This window comes from Ambystoma mexicanum, chromosome 6p (genome assembly GCF_040938575.1).
Source record: "Ambystoma mexicanum isolate Mex_15411 chromosome 6p, UKY_AmexF1_1, whole genome shotgun sequence".
Taxonomy (NCBI): Eukaryota; Metazoa; Chordata; class Amphibia; order Caudata; family Ambystomatidae; genus Ambystoma; species Ambystoma mexicanum.
Window position 1 is genome coordinate 1,510,568,205 of NC_090935.1, and position 18,616 is coordinate 1,510,586,820.

Sequence of the window (18,616 nt, forward strand, 5' to 3'; positions counted from 1 at the left end):
AAACTACAGGTCAGTGTACCCATAGCAGCGCCTGCGCCACAGACACCCGTAGGGGGGAGGTTAGCTCTTTTTGCACAGGCATGGGACTCCTTATCAGGAGATGCATGGATCAGGGACGCAACGCGCGGCCTGCGCTTAGAGTTTTTCGCTCAACCTCATCAAACCACTCGTCCTGCACCATTAGTTATGTCCATAGCAGACAAGGAAGCGTTAGATGGCGAAATACGCAGTCTACATCTAAAACAAGCAATTCGCCCCTGCTCAAGCCAAGGCGGGTTCTTCAGTCCCATATTCTTGGTTCGCAGGAAGCAAAAAGTACGCCCAGTTATAAATTTGAGAGCTCTCAACGACTTCATTGTCTACCATCACTTCAAGATGGAAGAGATACACATGCTCAGGGACATCCTGAGGCCAAACGATTGGCTTGTGCGCCTGGACTTGAAGGACGCTTACCTAGCAGTTCCTATTCACCAGGCCCACGTAAGCTATCTCAGATTTTCCTGGAAAAACCAAGACTGGGAGTGCACGAGTTTACCTTTCGGGCTCTCCTCAGCGCCTTCGGCCTTTACCAAACTTCTGCGGCCCGTAGTAGCCCGCTTGAGAGAACTAGGAGTCAGATTAATCGTCTATCTAGTCGACATTATCTTCATGGCTCATTCTCAAGCCCTAGTAGTGCATCAGGCCGGAGTAGCCATCAACCTACTACACAGTCTTGGTTTCCTCATAAACTGGGAGAAATCTGTACTCCGTCCATCTCAGAATCTAGAATTTCTCGGATTCTTGGTAGACACCTTGAACTCGCAACTTCATCTTCCCGTGGCCAAGATACACGCGACACGGAGGGAGATCCGCAGACTTCTACTGAGAGACCTCATATCTCTTCGAGAGTTGGCAAGAGTAATCGGTCTCCTGTCGTCTTCCATTCAAGCGATTTTTCCCGGTCCTCTTCATTACAGAGAATTGCAAAGGCTCAAGGGTCAGCACCTGAGACGGAGCCTCTCCTACTCTCAACGTCAGACACTGTCGACCTCCGCGCGCACGGAGCTCAATTGGTGGCTCACTCATATGGAAGCCTGGAACGGCAGAGCCATTTTCGGATCCACCCCCGATATTGTCATAGAACCAGACGCCAGTCGCTCCGGTTGGGGAGCGAGATGCGGCTCTGTCGCCACAGGAGGGTTCTGGTCACCTCAGGAGCTGAAAATGCATATAAACTGTCTGGAGCTCCTTGCAGGCTCATTCGCTGTGCGCTCCTTTGCCAGAGGCAAAGCGAGTTGTTGTATCTTACTAAAGATGGACAACATCTCCACAGTACGGTACATCAATCACCTGGGAGGGACCAAGTCAAGACCTCTAGCGGAATTAGCCAAGGACTTTTGGCATTTCTGTTTGGAACACCAGATCTCGGTGACAGCGGAATATTTCCCAGGGCTCACAAACGTAGTGGCGGACTGGTACTCCCGTCACTCCACAGATTTCAGCGACTGGAGGCTCGACAGAGAAGTCTTTCTCCGCCTCCAGCGAACATGGGGCCCCATGTCCGTAGATCTCTTTGCCTCCCGTCTCAACACCCAGCTACCCATCTTTTACAGCTGGAGACCGGACCCAGCAGCAGCTGCGACCGATGCATTCCTACAGCAGTGGACCCAGGGGATTCACTATGCCTTTCCTCCATTTACAATGATAGCGAGGACCCTGGCGAAGGCCCGTCGGGAGCATACGGACCTGGTCCTCATAGCCCCGGTCTGGACCTCTCAGACCTAGTATCCAGTTCTTCTGGAACTTTCTTCGGATTTTCCAATCCTTCTACCCCAATTTCCAGATCTCCTTCTGGATCCGTCAGGGCAGCGTCACCCCCTTCTCCTCAACGGATCACTGAACCTAGCAGCCTGGAGGATTTCAGGTCAAGGTGGAGGATTCCTGGCATATCAGCCATGGCAATCAACCTCATTGAGGAAAGCTGGGCCTCTGCTACCCTCAAGAGATATTCTAACTCCTGGAGCAACTGGTGCCGAAGGAACAGTTCACATCCAGTTTCAGCACCTAGAGAGGAAATCCTAAATTTCCTGGCATCATTAGTTGAAAGAGGCCTCGCCTATAGGACAGTTAACGCCTACCGCTAAGCTATTTCTGCCGGGCATGACCTCATTCAAGGGCTTCCAGCTGGAGAGCATCAGCTCGTCTGCAGACTCCTTAAAGGAATCAGACTTACAATTCCGCCCCGTCCCGCTATGATAAGCTCTGGGACGTCAACAAGGTTCTGAATCTTTTTCTGTCATGGCCGCATAACGAGGACCTGTCCCGGACTGCCTTGTCAGGCAAACTTACTAAGCTGCTCTGCTTAGTCTCCTGCAGGAGGGTCTCTGACGTTAGAGCTCTCAATCTGGCGGGCAGGACCTTTTCTCCTGATGGGGTGGTATTCCACTTGCACAGGAGAACGAAATGTAACTCGAGGGTGATTTCGTACCCCGCTTTCAAAGATCAACCTAAGCTTTGCCTAGTTAAATGCTTAAAAGTTTACAAGGAGCAGACTGCCCCGCTTAGGACTTCCCCTAACGGGCAACTGCTAATAGCCTTGCGTAAACCGCACAAGGCAGTTTCGGCTCCAACCCTAGCGTGCTGGGTGCGCTGGACTCTGACTCAAGCAGGAATAGATACCCTGCATTTCGGGGCCCACTCAGTGAGAGGAGCCATGGCTTCCAAAGCATTTCAGGTCGGAGTACGCCTAGAAGATATCATGAGAATGGCGGATTGGTCAGGTGAATCAATATTCAAGGAATTCTACCTGAAACCACTAGAACAACCAGCATCTATCGTGGTTAGTAGGCTTTAAACAAGCATAATGGGAGCCTCCGGTCTTGACATAGAATAAAGATTTTCCATAATAACTTACTAGAAATTCTTGATTCTATTAAAGACATGGAGGCGAGCATTATCCCGCCCAGCAAGAGAAATAACACCGCTAATCACCTTTGGGGTAATAATTGCGCGACTAGTTTGGGAATGTTACTGCTTATTGGACTGACTTATGTATGTCAAATTAACACACTATTTCTCTCCCACCCCGTAAGGGGAACTAGGGTTCGTTGATGCACAAACTAATTCTAGTTACTTCTCTTCCCTGACAGCGGCTACAGACAAGCCCTCCTGATTGCCTACTCAGCTCCGCTTCGGCTTCTGTCTTAAGACGACCTCAGTTAAAGTTCTTCTTCGCACCGTCTTTCTTCTTGAACAGCCAAGTTCGCAGCTACGAAAGAGGAAGTGACACAATTTGCATGACTGTTTATGTGGACAGCCAGTTATTCATTGGTGAACTAGGTCACATGTTAGTGACCCTTTACTGGACCTTTTCCTGAAGCACCATGGGAAATGGAGTTTTTCTCTGATTTACACTGTTTCTGTTATATTTTCTAAGTTATTTGTGTTTTTCATGCACCTTTTGTCTGCCACGCATACCTGCGCTTTCAGTAAGGTGCATTAACACTTGCTGCTGAGCTTTCTATTTATATGATAATAAAAGAAAGAAGCATAATGCTTGCCTCCGTGTCTTTAATAGAATCAAGAATTTCTAGTAAGTTATTATGGAAAATCTTTATTATCCTTAACTTGCTAACGAAGATATATGTAATTACGCCGTGATACCCAAGGGTTTGGGCGTACATCCAAATGCAATAAATAAATAAATAAAAACCTATCCTGGCGTTCTATCGTCAAAAGGTTATCACCATCATCACGTAGAGGGAGCGATGCGATGATTACAGCAACTCAGATAAACTGGCAAATCATTGAAGCTACCTTCTGGCGGAAGATTCTGAATCTCCCAAAAAGTTATCCCATGGCCAAAATACGGTTTGAAGTGGCACTACAATCTCTTTCCTCAATTGTATTGTGGAAGGAGATGGACTTCCTGTGCAAGCTGATAAATGAAGATCTAATACCGGCAATTCAAATTCTACGAGAGCCCCCGCACACCATGAATAATACTCTGCTGAAAACGTGGAAAGTCGCCATATTCCAACAAATGGCAAATGAAGACTCACTATAGAAATGCTCACCAACCGCCCCCAACGCGCTACGGTAAAAATACAGCTTAACGATTGGGCTAAAACATCGGAAGAAAAACAAAGATACACCATGAACCTACAATGCTCACTTGATATCCTCGCAATTCATGAACTCCCGCAATATTTGGCACTTTTCCCAGACCAAATCATTCGTTCTGCCTTCATGAAAATCCGACTAAAAACTTTTCCAACAAGGCAAAGACTAGCAAATATTCGACAAATACCCAAGACAGAACAATTCTGCCGATTTTGCATGCATAAAAAAACACCTGAAACTCTGAAACATCTTATCATGATCTGCCCTGCCCTCACCGACAAGAGACTGCTATTTGGAGATCCATTGAAAATTTCTGACCAACAAGAAGGAGACTCTAGATGGCTGAAGATCTTAAGAGACCAGGACAAGAAATGTATATATACAGTTGTCCAATTTCTTGCAGACATTCTGGACCATTCAAAAGATCCAAACCCCATAAATGTTGGATTGTAGAAAATTGCCCTTTTTCATGTGACTATGTTTGCGATACTGTCAAGAATGAGATATATGTTTTATGAAACCAAATGAAAAGTTTGTTTAAACTAAATCATTTTAAATTAAAAAATAAAATATACATATATATATATATATACACAAACACCTGAACAAACTGCCTCCCTGATGATTGCAAGAGGCAAGAAAGCGCGCTAGGAGGAGATCAACTGGACTGTGGAAAGGTACATCTAGCTGGGACCCAGAGTGCGCCCCTCGCACCCTTCTTCGTCAAATCTTTTAGGATTACCGGGCTCCAGAGGCGGCGGCACCGGGGCGACACATGCCCCTACTCAGGAGAGCCACACTGTTGGTTTTCCCTCCCTCCCCCCAACTGGGGTTTTACACTTTGTAATTGGAGGTTGAGTTGTTTCCTGGCTACTTGAATGACTACAGCAACCAGAATCCCCTGAGGCCATCACTGGTAATAACCATTAACACCTGAATAAACACCTGAACAGACTGCCTCCCTGATGATTGCAAGAGGCAAGAAAACGCGCTAGGAGGAGAACATCAACTGGACTGTGGAAAGGTACATCTAGCTGGGACCCAGAGTGTGCCCCTCACACCCTCCTTTGTCAAATCTTTAGGAGTCCCGGGCTCCAGAGGCGGTGGCACCGGGGTGACACATGCCCCTACTCAGGAGAGCCACACTGTTGGTTTTCTCCCCTCCCCCCAACTGGGGTTTTACACTTTGTAATTGGAGGTGGAGTTGTTTCCTGGCTACTTGAATGCCTACAGCAACCAGAATCCCCTGAGGCCATCACTGGTAATAACCATCAACACCTGTATAAACACCTGAACAGACTGCCTCCCTGATAATTGCAAGAGGCAAGAAAGCACGCTAGGAGGAGATCATCAACTGGACTGTGGAAAGGTACATCTAGCTGGGACCCAGAGTGCACCCTCTTACCTATATATATATATATACATACATACAAAAAGAACCATTGCATATTATTTTTGAGGATTTTAAAACCGCATTGGATACTGTGGACGGTTCAGAATTTTGGAATGTATTGGAAGAATGTAAAATGCTGGAAGCATTACTACAAAGTATTCATGAGGTAAATAAAGCTAGAATTAGATGTGGTTTGTTTGGAGACCATGCAGAATATGTTGAGGTCCTGTTCCGCTTTTTATTTTCATTATATATATTAATGAGTTCAGTGTCGGAGATACAGAATGATTATTGTGACACACCAATGATAGAAGATAAATCTGCATTATTACTCTATGTGGATATTGTTGCCTTTGGGTCTAAAACACCTCTAGGCATAAAGGAACAGCTTAAGGATTTGGAGAAGTTTTTCAGGGAATTTAAGTTGCAAGTTAGCAACTCTAAAATACTGGCTACCATATGCCAAATACATAGGGGCAAGAAGATAAATGCTATCTTTTTCCTAAACTAAGAGGATCTGTGTAGTAGATACATATGGCTATCTGGGGTTTCGGTTAGCCTCCGATGGGTCTTAGGTATTCCAAGTCAGAAAAAGTGAGGGTCTGATTAAACAAAGGATAGGAGTATGCCTTTCACTTGAAAACAAATCTGGTGATAAGGCAGTTCAACCTGCCCTGAAAGTTTATCATCATTATACATCAGTTTTATTCAGTATGAAAACCAGCAACGCATACACCATGTAACAGTTGATAAAACCATAAAGCTAAAAAATATACAGAGATTATCAATTCGCGTCATAGCAGATCATTAAGTAGAACAATTTGTTGCCCACAACTATTTGAAATACACATACAAAACACATTAGCATTTTAAGACACACATATTGGTGAGGTGCATCTATCTACAGAGCACAGTCACCAGTTTTATGAAATCATTTGATTTAGCATTGAGTCGCTAATAGCTGGTTTGTCCTCATCAATTTAGACCTCAGCCATGCCCGGTGGAGGAATTTAACTACAAAATAGACCACGTTGAAATCAACAGAATTTTTTACAATAATCCATTGCATCTTCTATCAGACGGATGTTCACCCGTCTAATAGAGGGAAATAAGCAACTGGTTCTTAAATCTGTATAGCCTGTGCAAAATAGCATTAGGTGAACAAGTGACTCCGTTTGAGCTCCACACAGCGGGGCAGGATGCACCATTGGAATAATTGCAGTTCTTTGTGTAGTTGGCAACCTTCAAGGTATTAGACCTACCGGAGTTCAAAATAAAGGCGTGTCCAAAGCGCGGGCTTATAACGTCCAGATATTGGTCAAACCTGAAGTCTCGTTTGGTTCGGATAAATCGAACCATTCCTAAGCTTAATGCATGCATCTTCCATGGATCGCTCCAATGCTAGCTTTTTTCACCAGTTCACTAGACCTTTGTTGATACCATATGGTGACTGCCAGGGTTCAGCAAGGTTCAATTAAATTAGCCAATGTATCACATGCCTGAACCAAGGGAGTGAGCAGCATCCTTCCAAAGACAGGATGTGTCTAAGCACATCTCTAAACCCGGACCCTCCCAGGGCAGACCATATACTGGTCCAATAGAGGAGGGGCATAGGTCACACTCTAGTTGGAGGATGGCATGTGGGGCACTCACTGGTTGCATAAGGAACAAGTTACTTACCAGTAACTGTTGTTCTCCAGCATGGGTCTGGCATGGATTCACATGCTCATGAATATTCCCCGTCGGCAGGCTGGGAATCCTCGGTAAAGAAAAAAAAAAATCAGTATCAGTTTCGTTTCTGATCTGTCTTTCGTAGTAGTAACCAATCACTGATCTCTGCGTCATACTGACTACAGCCAATGACTGCCATCTCCCTAAGCCCCGCCTCTGGCAGCCATCTTCAGATTTGGTAGCACGTGAAGTGGCAGTATGACCAAGTGAAGAGCCGCAGAGGGGTAGGCGGGAGGGTTCGCATGTGAATCCATGCCAGACCCATGCTGGAGAACAACAGTTACAGGTAAGTAACTTGTTCCTTCTCCAGCATGGGGTCTGGCATGGATTCACATGCTCATGAATATAAGAATACATAGCAGTACACACATGCACAACCACGGGAGGTGGCAACAGGCTCAACATTAAGCAATACAACAACTCAACATTAAGCGTCTCTTACCTCCTCACCAGGCTCACCTTAAGCGAACAGGTTGCGCAGCACTGCTTGGCCGACCCTGGACTCCTCCCTGGAATCCCGATCGACGCAGTAGAATCTCGTGAAGGTGTGCGTCGACCTCCACGTAGCAGCCCTGCAGATGTCCAGCAGGGGCACACCAGATAGGAACGCCGTAGTAGCAGCGATCCCTCTGGTCGAATGGGCTCTCGGACGGCCTGGCAGCGGTCAGTTAGCCAACCGGTGGCAGTGCATGATGCAGCTTGAGAGCCATCTGGAAATAGAAGACTTCGAGAGAGCCTTCCCTTGATTCACAGGTCCAAAGTTCACAAACAGCTGTGATGTCCTCCGAAAGCTCTTTGTGCGGTCCACGTAGAACTTCAGCGCTCTAGCCACATCCAGCGAGTGCAAAGTCCTCTCGGCCGGCGACGAAGGAGACGGGAAGAAAACAGGTAACACCAGGGGCTCGTTAAGATGGAAGTCGGACGGCACCTTGGGCATAAAGAAGGGGTGCGTCCTAAGCACCACCCTCGAGGCATGGAAAGTCAAGTACGGTGCTTTGCAGGATAAGGCCTGGATCTCTCCTACTCGTCGTGCGGAGGTAATGGCCACCAGGAATGCAGTCTTCCACGACACAAACTTCATCGGTGCGGAGTGCATCTGCTCGAATGGGGGCCCCATGAGCCTAGTCAGCAACACGTTAAGTTCCCACGCCGGGGCCGGGGCCTTCACCGGCGGGAACGACCGGAACAGTGCTTTCATAAACTCTTTCACCAGTCGATGGGACCACAGGGACGTCCGTCCTGTGGTTCTGGTATATCTGGAGATCGCTGCCAGATGAATCTTAATGGAGGCATGGGCTAGCCCAGCCTTTGCCAGCGATAGCAGGTACGGCAGCACCTGAGGGGCCGTAATCCGTAGGGGGTTGATCTTCTGTGCTCGGCACCAGATAGAGAACCTCTTCCACTTGTGACCGTAGCATTTGAGAGTCGAGGACACCCTGGCCTTTGCAAGAACCTCTCTGCAGTCGGCCGGTATATCGTACCCTCCAAACTCTAGCGCTGCAGGAGCCAAGCCTGCAGGTTCAGCGACGCCGGGTCGTGGTGGAAGATGGCGCCTCCTTCTCTGGAGAGGAGATCTGCGTCTGCCGACAGCTTGATGGATGGGGACGTTGACAAGTCCAGAAGGTCTGGGAACCAGATCTGCCTCGGCCACGCCGGTGCGACGAGGATCATCCTGCACCAGGACCTCTTGAGCTGGTTGATGAGTCGAAGCAGCAACGGCAACGGAGGGAATGCATACAGGTATAGGCCGTCCCAGGGGAACGAGAACGCATCGCCCATGCTTCTCGGCTGGGGAAACCTACTGGCGAACCTCTGGCACTTCCATTTTGTCGCTGTTGCGAAAAGGTTGATTTGGGGTTTGCCCCATCGTCGGAAGAGTTGATCCACCTGATCCTGGCACAGCTCCCACTCGTGACACGCGCGCAGCTCCCTGCTGAGCGAGTCGGAGTTGGTGTTTCTTTCTCCTGCCAGGTGGAAGGGAACCAGGAACATTCCCTGGGCGACCGCCCAGTGCCACAGATCCTGTGCCTCCTTGGATAGGGCTGGGGAGCTGGTACCTCCCTGCTTCCGTATGTAAAACATTGTCGTGGTGTTGTCCGTGAAGATCCGCACCACCTTGCCCTTGAGCGACGGGAGGAACAATTTGAGAGCCCAGAACACGGCTCGGAGTTCCAGGATGTTGATGTGCAGGAGCTTCTCCTCCGGGAGCCAGAGGCCTCTTGCGTGGAGATCTCCGGTGTGGGCGCCCCAACCTTCCAGGGAAGCGTCCGTCGTCACCGTCTCCTGGTACGCCGGCGTCTGAAAGTCCTTGCCCGTCGTGAGGTGCGCTCGAACGCCCCACCACTGAATCGTCCGCCGGAACACCTCGTTGAGGGAGACCCTGTCTTCGAAGGTGCCCGTCGCCTGCATCCAACGGGCGTCGAGAAATTCTTGAAGAGGGCGCATCCATAGTCTGCAAAAGCGCACCAGGTAGATGCAAGAGGACATCATCCCCAGGAGGGACTTGATGGACCTCACCTTGGCCACGTCCGTGGCCAGCAGGCGCTGCACTTTGCCCAGAATGGTCTTAGTCCGTTCTTCCGACGGTGCCGCCAGGCGCCTCACTGTATCGAGCTTCGCTCCCAGAAACAGGGCCACCTGCGACGGCACCAGGTGGGACTTTGGGTAATTTATGGCGAATCCCAGGTCTGTGAGTAGCTGGACGGTCCTTGCAGTGTGTTCGACGGCGAGTTCCCTCGTCCTTGAGCGGATGAGCCAGTCGTCTAGGTAGGGGTAGACATGAATCCCCTGCAGACGCAGCCGCGCCGCCACAGGTGCCAGGCACTTGGTAAAGACCCTGAGGGCCGACTTCAATCCGAACGGCAGTGCTCTGAATTGGTAGTGGCGTCCCTGGACGATGAACCTGAGGAACTTTCGGTGACTTCTGAGGATGGGAACGTGGAAGTATGCATCCTCCAGGTCCAGCGACGATAGAAGTCGCCTTCCTCCAGCTGTCCCAGCACGTGCTGGAGGGTGACCATCCTGAACTTTTGTGATCTGATCTATTTGTTCAAACGACGAAGGTCCAGGATGGGGCGCCAGCCGCCCGTCTTCTTCCTGACGTGGAAGTACCTTGAGTACACCCCGGAGCCTCTTCGGGACGGGCTCGATGGCGCCTTTCCGATGGCATCGCCCGTACTTCCAACAGCAGTTGCGGGTCGTGATTTTCCTTCCTGGCCACAGGTGGAATGTGAGGGCACTTCTTCAGCAATTCGATAGAGTGTCCTCTTGCCAGGGTATCCAGCACCCAACGATCGGTGGAGATGGACTTCCACATGCCGACGAACTTCGTCAGCCGGCCTCCCACTGGGGTGCTTCGGTGGGGGCCCGAGGCCACGGCCGGTTCAGTCCTGCTTGGAGGTTTTGGCGGCCTTGCCACCCTGGCCACCTTGCCGACGGCGGCGAGGCGCTCATTGCTTGCTGCGACCCCTGTAGGCCTCCTGAGACGAAGAGCGTGCCGCCTGGCGGTAGGACGACGAGCCACCGCTGGGTCCCTTGGAGGCCCCCTGTCTGCCTCTGGAGCTCCGAAAGGGCCGTCGTTGCTGAAGGGCTCCTAGAGCGCGGGCCGTCTCCGCTTTTATGGCTTGGAGGGATTCGTCCACCGCCTTGCCGAACAAGTTGCTGCCATCGAACGGCATGTCCAACACCCTGGTCTGGACGTCCTGACGGAAGTCGCCCGGAGCCAACCCCGTCGTCGTAGGCAAACTCCGTTGCCCAGCTGGCGGAACCCGGTATCAGCAATATCGCGGGCCATCTCCGTGTCCGTTTTTATGGCTTGGAGGGATTCGTCCACCGCCTTCCCGAACAAGTTGCTGCCATCGAACGGCATGTCCAACACCCTGGTCTGGACATCCTGACGGAAGACGGTCGCCCGGAGCCAACCCCGTCGTCGCAGGCAAACTCAGTTGCCCAGCTGGCGGAAACCGGTATCAGCAATATCGGTTGCCACCGTTATGGCGTGGTCCGACGCAACCTCGCCTTCTTGAAGTATTTCCAGGGCCTCGGACCTCTTGTCGTCCAGTAGGAAGTCCAATATGGGGGCTAGCTTAAACCAGAGCTCCCTGTCGTAACGGGCCACGATCGCCAGGACGTTGGCCGCTTTGATCATCGTCGCCGCCGACGAAATGACCCGTCGCCCCATGGCGTCCAACTTCTTTCCCTCGTCGTCCGGAGGGGAATTCGACGTTGAGGCTCCTGACCCCGCCGCTTTCTTCTTCGCAGCCGCCGAGACGACCGAGTCTGGCGTTGGCTGGGACCTGAGGCACAGGGGAGCGGTCACGGGGGCCCCGTACTTCTTCTCGTACCGGTCCCGTTTGGCTGGTGCCGTGGAGGGGTTCTTGAGTACCGACAGGCCCTCCTCCCAGATGTCATCGATTAGAGGCACCGCGATGACAGTCTTCCTCTTGGCCTCCCGGCGCTGATAGAGGAAACCTTCCTTTTTCTGCTCCTTCGGGCAGAGCTGCAACAATTCGGACGCCCTGGCGATCATTGCGTGGAATGAGCCAATCTCGTCGGGCGGAGATGCCCATGCGACGATAGACCCGTTCCGTCGCCGTCAACCTCAGAACCCGTCGTCGAGCCCACCGCACCGTCATCTCCTGACTCGTGGGAGGATGAGGATGGAACTGCAGGCCTCACGGGGGCGAGCGGAGGAGAGGGTTGGGTCCTCCGTCGTTTGTTCTGGCCAGGTTGCGGGTCCTCCGGCCTGGGCCGTGGTAATCTCGTCCTTATCTCAGAGCATAAGGACTGGATCGCAGACAAAATGGCCGCCGAGCTATCCTGAGGCCTAGGTTCCGGCTGTGCCGGAAGGGAAGGCTGCTCTTCCTCGCCATCGTCGTATTCCTCGGTTATCTCCCGAGGATCTTCCTAGCGGGACCGAACCTTCTCGAATTGTACTTCGGGATTCCTCGTGACCTCGGTCAGTTCCTCCTCCGAGGCTGACTCCGAGCTCGAGGAGGCTACCGTGCCCCCCCCCCTTGTTCCATCATGGTGGCCATGACGATGGGCTGAAAAGAGGATTCCCTCCTTGGCGGCAGGGAAACTCTAGTCCCGGAGGCAGTCTCCGCTGGCGGGGTCTCTATCGGCTTGGCCAGAGTCGCCGCGATCGCCTCGATGGAGGCCTTTGCCTGCTGGGTAGGGGCCTTCACCACCTTAGGTGCGTCCTGGGCCTTTTCCTTAGGGGGAGGGGCGACGCCTCGCTCCCCCTCTCCCGAGATCGGAGGGGGCTTCTCCCGAAGCTTACCCAGGGACTCGGACTTCCTCTTCCCCGAACCGGAGCGCTGGCTCGTGGTTGACGGTGCCGGGGAAGGTGCGTCCTGCCTGGCGACCGAAGAGCCCGACCTTTCGGCGCTCCCGGAGCCAGCGGACTCGCAGTGCTTGGCCTGGTGTTGGGGCCCCGTCGCTGGGGCGCCCGCACAGGACTTAGAAGCCCGCTCTGACCCTTTCTTCTCCAACCAGCTGGCGAGACGAGATCGACGGTCCCTCATGGTCCGCTCCGACAAGTTCTTGCAGAACTGGCAGTCCTTCTCTACATGAGTCTTGTCCCCATGAAGACAGTAGAGGCATCGCGAATGTTCGTCTTCCTTAAACACATTCTGCAGCCCGCATCCAGGGCAGCTGCGAAACAGCTTGGGTCCGGGTGACGAACTCGCGTCCTGGGCCATCTCGAAGTAGGCCGCGAATCTTCTGGAATCCTCCAAGAGGTTGATTCGATGAAATCTTCACCCTTGAGGGGCGTAGGAAAATCCTGCAACGGGTACCCGTTAACGGGAGTAGAAACGGCGGAGCTTGAGGCTCGATTAACCGAAAAAATGTGAAAATTCACCTGAAAAAGCGCAAAACACGCAGTAAAAGCTCGAGAGCTAAGCACGAGGACTCCCAACACTTGAACGTGCGGTAAAAATCTGAAGATGGCTGCCAGAGGCAGGGCTTAGGGAGATGGCAGTCATTGGCTGTGGTCAGTATGACGCAGAGATCAGTGATTGGTTACTACTACGAAAGACAGATCAGAAACGGAACTGATACTGATTTTTTCTTTACCGAGGATTTCCAGCCTGACGACGGGGAATATTCATGAGCATGTGAATCCATGCCAGACCCCATGCTGGAGAAGCATGGATTTCATTAATTGATTTACGATGCCTAGAGCCTGAGCTTGCGCTGTCAAGACCGGTGGGGGGTCTGTACTTCCGCTCTCTATATGGTAGAGGAGAGGCACAGAGGACCCCAGCCAAGATTCTCAATTACGGTAGCGATGGACGAGCAATCAAGGCCTAGCTTCTCAGGAGGTGATGCAGGCTGGTTCTTAAGTACAGTGTATCCCCCAAGCCCCCACAAAGGAGTGTCCACACACTGTATTACTGAAAACACAGTCTTTATATAATTAATATTCAAAGGTTATGTACACTTATCACAATAACGCACTTTGTGCTCAGGAAGATCAATAATGGTAAATATCTACAATTCTAAAGTGGTACCACTAATATTAGACCTCATTAAAGTGCATTCACAATACTGTTAAAATGGCACACAGATCAATAAGAAGGAAACCAGCAATAGAGAGAGGAGAGATAACAGATGGTTGAAACAATAGGCAGAAGACTGGCCCTTGCTACTGGACACAGTTCTGGGTGGAGATCCCCCCACCTGGGCAACCTGTAAAATAAAGAGATATAACACAAGCCCAGTCCATATATTGTTCAATAGTCTTATTCTCTCCTACAATGTTTTTACCCCCCCAATGTACCTGGTGGAGTCGAGTTCTTCGAGGAGGCGTCGACAGATCCTTCTTGAATGACCCCCTTTAAAGCAGGAGTCACGGATCGTCGAGAGGCGTCGAGAAACGTCGAAGACCTCGGGGTTCGGCGACGGGGAATCGACGGCCCTTCTTGAATGCCTTCCCTTTCAAGCGGGAGGCACGGGGCGTCGAACGTCCGTCGACAAACGAGGTAGAACGATGTCGAAGAGGCGGCAGCTTCGCCCGAGCGGTGCTCGTCGGCGTCGGGGCGTCGGCGTCCTGCAAGGCGAAGGTGTGCGGGGCACCTCGATGACAATAGTTCTGGACCGCAAAGATTGTAGAGACGGGAGCCCAGCAAGGGCGCCGGGTCGTCCGAGTCTTTTGAGGTCGTTGGGTGGCGGGAAACCCACCGGCAGGTTTCTCCTCGGCGCGTTGGTCGTCCTCGACTTTCTCCGGCAGGATAAGCGGTCGACGATGCGGTCGAGGGAGTCCTTCGATTGAATGTTCTTAGGCAAAGGAGCGGACGGCTCCGGTCGTCGGCGGCACGGCGTCAAGTGGTTCCCCCGGCTGGGCAACACAACTTCGACGGGCCTCCAGCGGTTACACAGACCTGCGAACCCTTGGTCGACGGCAATGGACTTCGACAGCGTCGAGGTCCGGATGCTTCACTTCGATCTCCTCGGCGGTCCCGTCTCGGGTCGGCAGCCTTTCGAGGGTCTGACTTCCAGGGCGCTTCGGCGAAGATTCAGCGGTGCTCGATGGTCCCTCGGAGCACGGGAAGAGGGCGCCTAGCCAGGTCCTCTCTCGGGTCAGTCCTCGACGAACACGGCAGCCTTCGGATTGGTCGAAGTAAAAGCAACAGCAAGTCTTCCTCTTCCAGCTGGGCGTCGAGGGTCAGCAAATCCAGTTACTCTTGAGTGGAGACTCAGCTTCTGAACGCTTCTGAACAATTTCCAGTGGTGAGAGGTCCCCAGATATACTATTCTGTCTCTCATCCACACTGCTGGCACACACACAGCAGCCAATCACACAGAAGGGCATTCATGCAGTCAGCCAGCCAATCAGGCACACAGTGCATTCAGGCCACACTCCTCCCTTTCAGACACTCACAACAAGGAATGTGGATTGGGACAAGTACCCAGCCATTCAACACTACACACTGCATTCAGGCCAGTTTCGGGCAGGGCTGTCTCAGTCTTTGTCTCCTATGCCAGAAACCAGACAACCACAACAAGGAGTGTATATTGGTCACACACTCCATTCACCCAGGTCCCACCCACAGGAGGTACCCATAACATACAGTCACTGGGAAGGCTCCAGTCAGTCTAGCTGGGCCTTCACAACAACACCATAGATGGAACTTCCACCCAACAGCCAGTCAGGGGGAAGGGACAGAGTCAGGGCTTCCCAGGACTTTGGGAAAAACAAGACAACAGGTAATAGAAAGCAAGAGGCCACAGGGGCCATCTTGTTTCTATCAGGAATCAACTGATCCCAATGGCAGGGCCTGGGTATCCCAAAATGGAGGATACCCAGAGCACCTGTCAAGTTCAGCATGGAGCTGCCACCAGCCCATACCCTGCTCTGTGGGCCACCCACAGGTGCCCCAAAACATACACTAGGGGCACAGGGTTGTACCCCTACCCATGGGTGCCATAAGGGTATCCCATGGGTCTGTTCACCAAACCAAAAGAGAGCTGCACTGCCAGGAGTCCCTCATGGACTCCTGGGCAGAAAACATGACAGAACACACGGTAAAAACAGAAAAAGGACAAGGATTCAGAGGCCCTGTCCCTCAGATGCATTTCCAGCATCACATGCGCATGCCCCCAGATTGCAGCACCATAAAAGGGGAGATAGTAGGTCTTGTAATCTATATAGCTGTAATGCTAGTGTCACTGCACCTGCCATGGCATTACAAATATCTCCTTATGCCACCACTATACTTCTCCAGAGTCACAGTGTCTTTGGTCAGTTGTTGCTCCAGAGACCATTTTCAGAGAATCTATTGCCCAGGTAGTCGTAAGTAGATACCTGCTCAAGTATTATACTGTTGATTTCGATGTTTAAGTTGGTATGCTTGGCTAATCTGTGCTTGAAGACCATGATTTAGTTTTTGCTTTGTTAAGCTCCAGGTGTAGTTATTTACATTTGCTGGTAAGTCTGGCAAGAGTGTGCTTAGTAACGCATCGGGGTAGCTGACACCACTGTCATTGGCAAAACATAATGCCGGAAATTGATCTTTGCCCATCCTGGGAGAGTTCAGTGTGAGGAATCCTGTGGAGTCATCACTGAAACCCAGCTAGTTAACTCCTCCCATGTGGCCAGGGGACGGCAGCTGCTACCTGACCCTGATCCTGGGGGATGGTATTAGGTGGGAGGATCACATGGGAGGAGATGGCTGTCCGGGGAAGGTGTTGACACCATCAGGAGAGCTGCAGTATTCTTCTCTTCTCAGAGAAGACCACCCCATAATTTCTAAACTCTTAATGGCTAGTTATCACTATATAAATCCCTCCCATTGTAAAACCCCAAACCCACTTCCTGCAAAACATTCTAGGCAGAATATCATTCACACCTCATACATACATGACACACACATACCACATCTCATGTCTCTGATGTTTTTGTGCCAACTAAAAATCCTAAACAAAATCACCTAAGTCGTATTATAAATCCTATGGACTCCAACTCCCATCAAGCCTCAAGTACTGAGAAGGAGTTCATATGGATCAAAGGAAACAATAAGCTGCACATGCATGCTAGTTGGTGTAATGAGGCCCAAGCGTACGGGACATTTAAAAATTATGTCTGCATTGAAGGAAAAGAGAAGCATAATAGAAGAAGAAAGCAGAATGGAGGGAGAAGGCAGCAGCACAGGAACGAACCATGCTGGAGAAAGCAGACAGTTTCAGACTGCCGCTCGCAAGCAGTACCTACCAGTGGGGAATGAGGCCACGGGAGACACTGCAGGCACCATAGAAGAACCGCAGGGGAGCCGGCAGCAACAGCAAAACTACCGGAGGACGGTTGTGTCGAGAAGCAGCAGGCTTACCAGCAGGTGAACGAAAAGCTGACAGGAGAGCTGGGCGAAGGTCTGCAGAGCAGGAAACTCCATCCCAAAGTGAAAGCCTCACTGCAGCAACGTGCCATGGGTGAGGAACGCTACCCGACAACCGTGAGTCTGCCTAGAGAAGTTGGGGGACCAGGGGCGTACCGACAGGCATGAGAGCCATTAGGAACTTATTTTGAATACTGACCAAGTAGAATATACAAAGACAGAATGTGCCCAAATCCTCGTGCATGAGGAAGGTTGGAGCAAGTATTGCCACAAGTCAATGAATACTAGTGAAGGAGTTAAAAAGACAAAACCTGAACAAGTCTCCATATAGGAGATATCAATATGGGGAAAGTTAGAGCAAGTGTTATCAAAAGCCGATGAATACTACTGAGAAGCCCGTTTGAGGAGACAAGGGCATTTGGTTTCCTGCTGTTTTTTGCTGTTTACCGATGCTTGCCGGCTGCTGGTTAGACGGAATCTGATTACCAACTATGTCGGAGTACAACTATAGAATCCTATAACTGCAGCGTGGCGGTCATTGGCCATAAGGTAACTTATAAGCTATACTGAACCCACCTAATGCACAGGAGGAGATTGGCACTACATGGAACTGGTGCGTGCTATAACCCTCTATTGTCCTGATATTATATCTCCAATAATGCACCTTGCTGACACTGCCACTATTTTGATATCTCTGATTAGAGTGCATTTGTTAGACGAAGAGCGGTTTCATCTCTCTCGCAATCCTCCCTCTGATCTCCCTATCTCCACCCATGCTCGCAATCTAGGCGTTCTATTTGACTCCTCTCGCACCTTCTCGCAACACATTTCTCTCACCTCCCGCACCTGCCTATAATATTTGCAAGATCCATCCCTCCCTCACATTCCATGCTACCAAACTCCTAATCTCCTCACTCATCTTTTCCCGCCTCTTCTACTGCTCCTCTCTACTCTTCGGACTTCCCTCTTCTCAGCTTGCCCCTCTTAAATCCATATACCACTCTGCTATTCGTACCCTTTGTCTCCTTTTCCCCCCGTGTTTCCATCTCCTCTTCGCGCTCTTGCCTTGGCTGGCTACCTTTCCACTTACAACTAAAATTCCACTTTCTCTGCCTTGTTTTCAAATCCCTCTATGGTCTTGCTCCTCCTTATCTCTCCTTCTACTCCCCCTCTAGCTCCCTTTGTTCCGCTGACCACTTCCTTCTCACTGTACCTCGTTCCCCCTGTGCTTCCTCCCGGTTCCGTTCCTTCCATCTTCTTGCTCCTCTGCACTGGAACTCTCTCCCCCTCCCAATCTGCTCTTCCACTACCCTCACCTCATTTCGCACTTCCCTCAAATCCCTCCTCCTCCTCCATTTCCCACCGTGAAGCTCCCCCTGCCCTGTCTACTTCCCCCTCCCTGCTTTTCCCCCTCTTCAATTCCTCTCTCCCCTTACACTCTCTCTCCCTTTCTTCTACACGTATTCAATCCTCTCCTGCCCCCCCTCTACACTCCGATTCCCACTCCACTCCCCCCCTCTCAGTTAATTGCTCTTTGCACTGTTTTGTGGATTGA

The 18,616-nt window shown here is 51.1% G+C and overlaps 1 protein-coding gene across 1 annotated transcript in view; it reads right to left on the reverse strand.

The window, feature by feature from the left end:
* The window catches only part of GAK (cyclin G associated kinase), a 2,243,070-nt gene that overhangs the window by 1,177,184 nt on the left and 1,047,270 nt on the right, over positions 1-18,616 (reverse strand). The window lies entirely within an intron of this gene.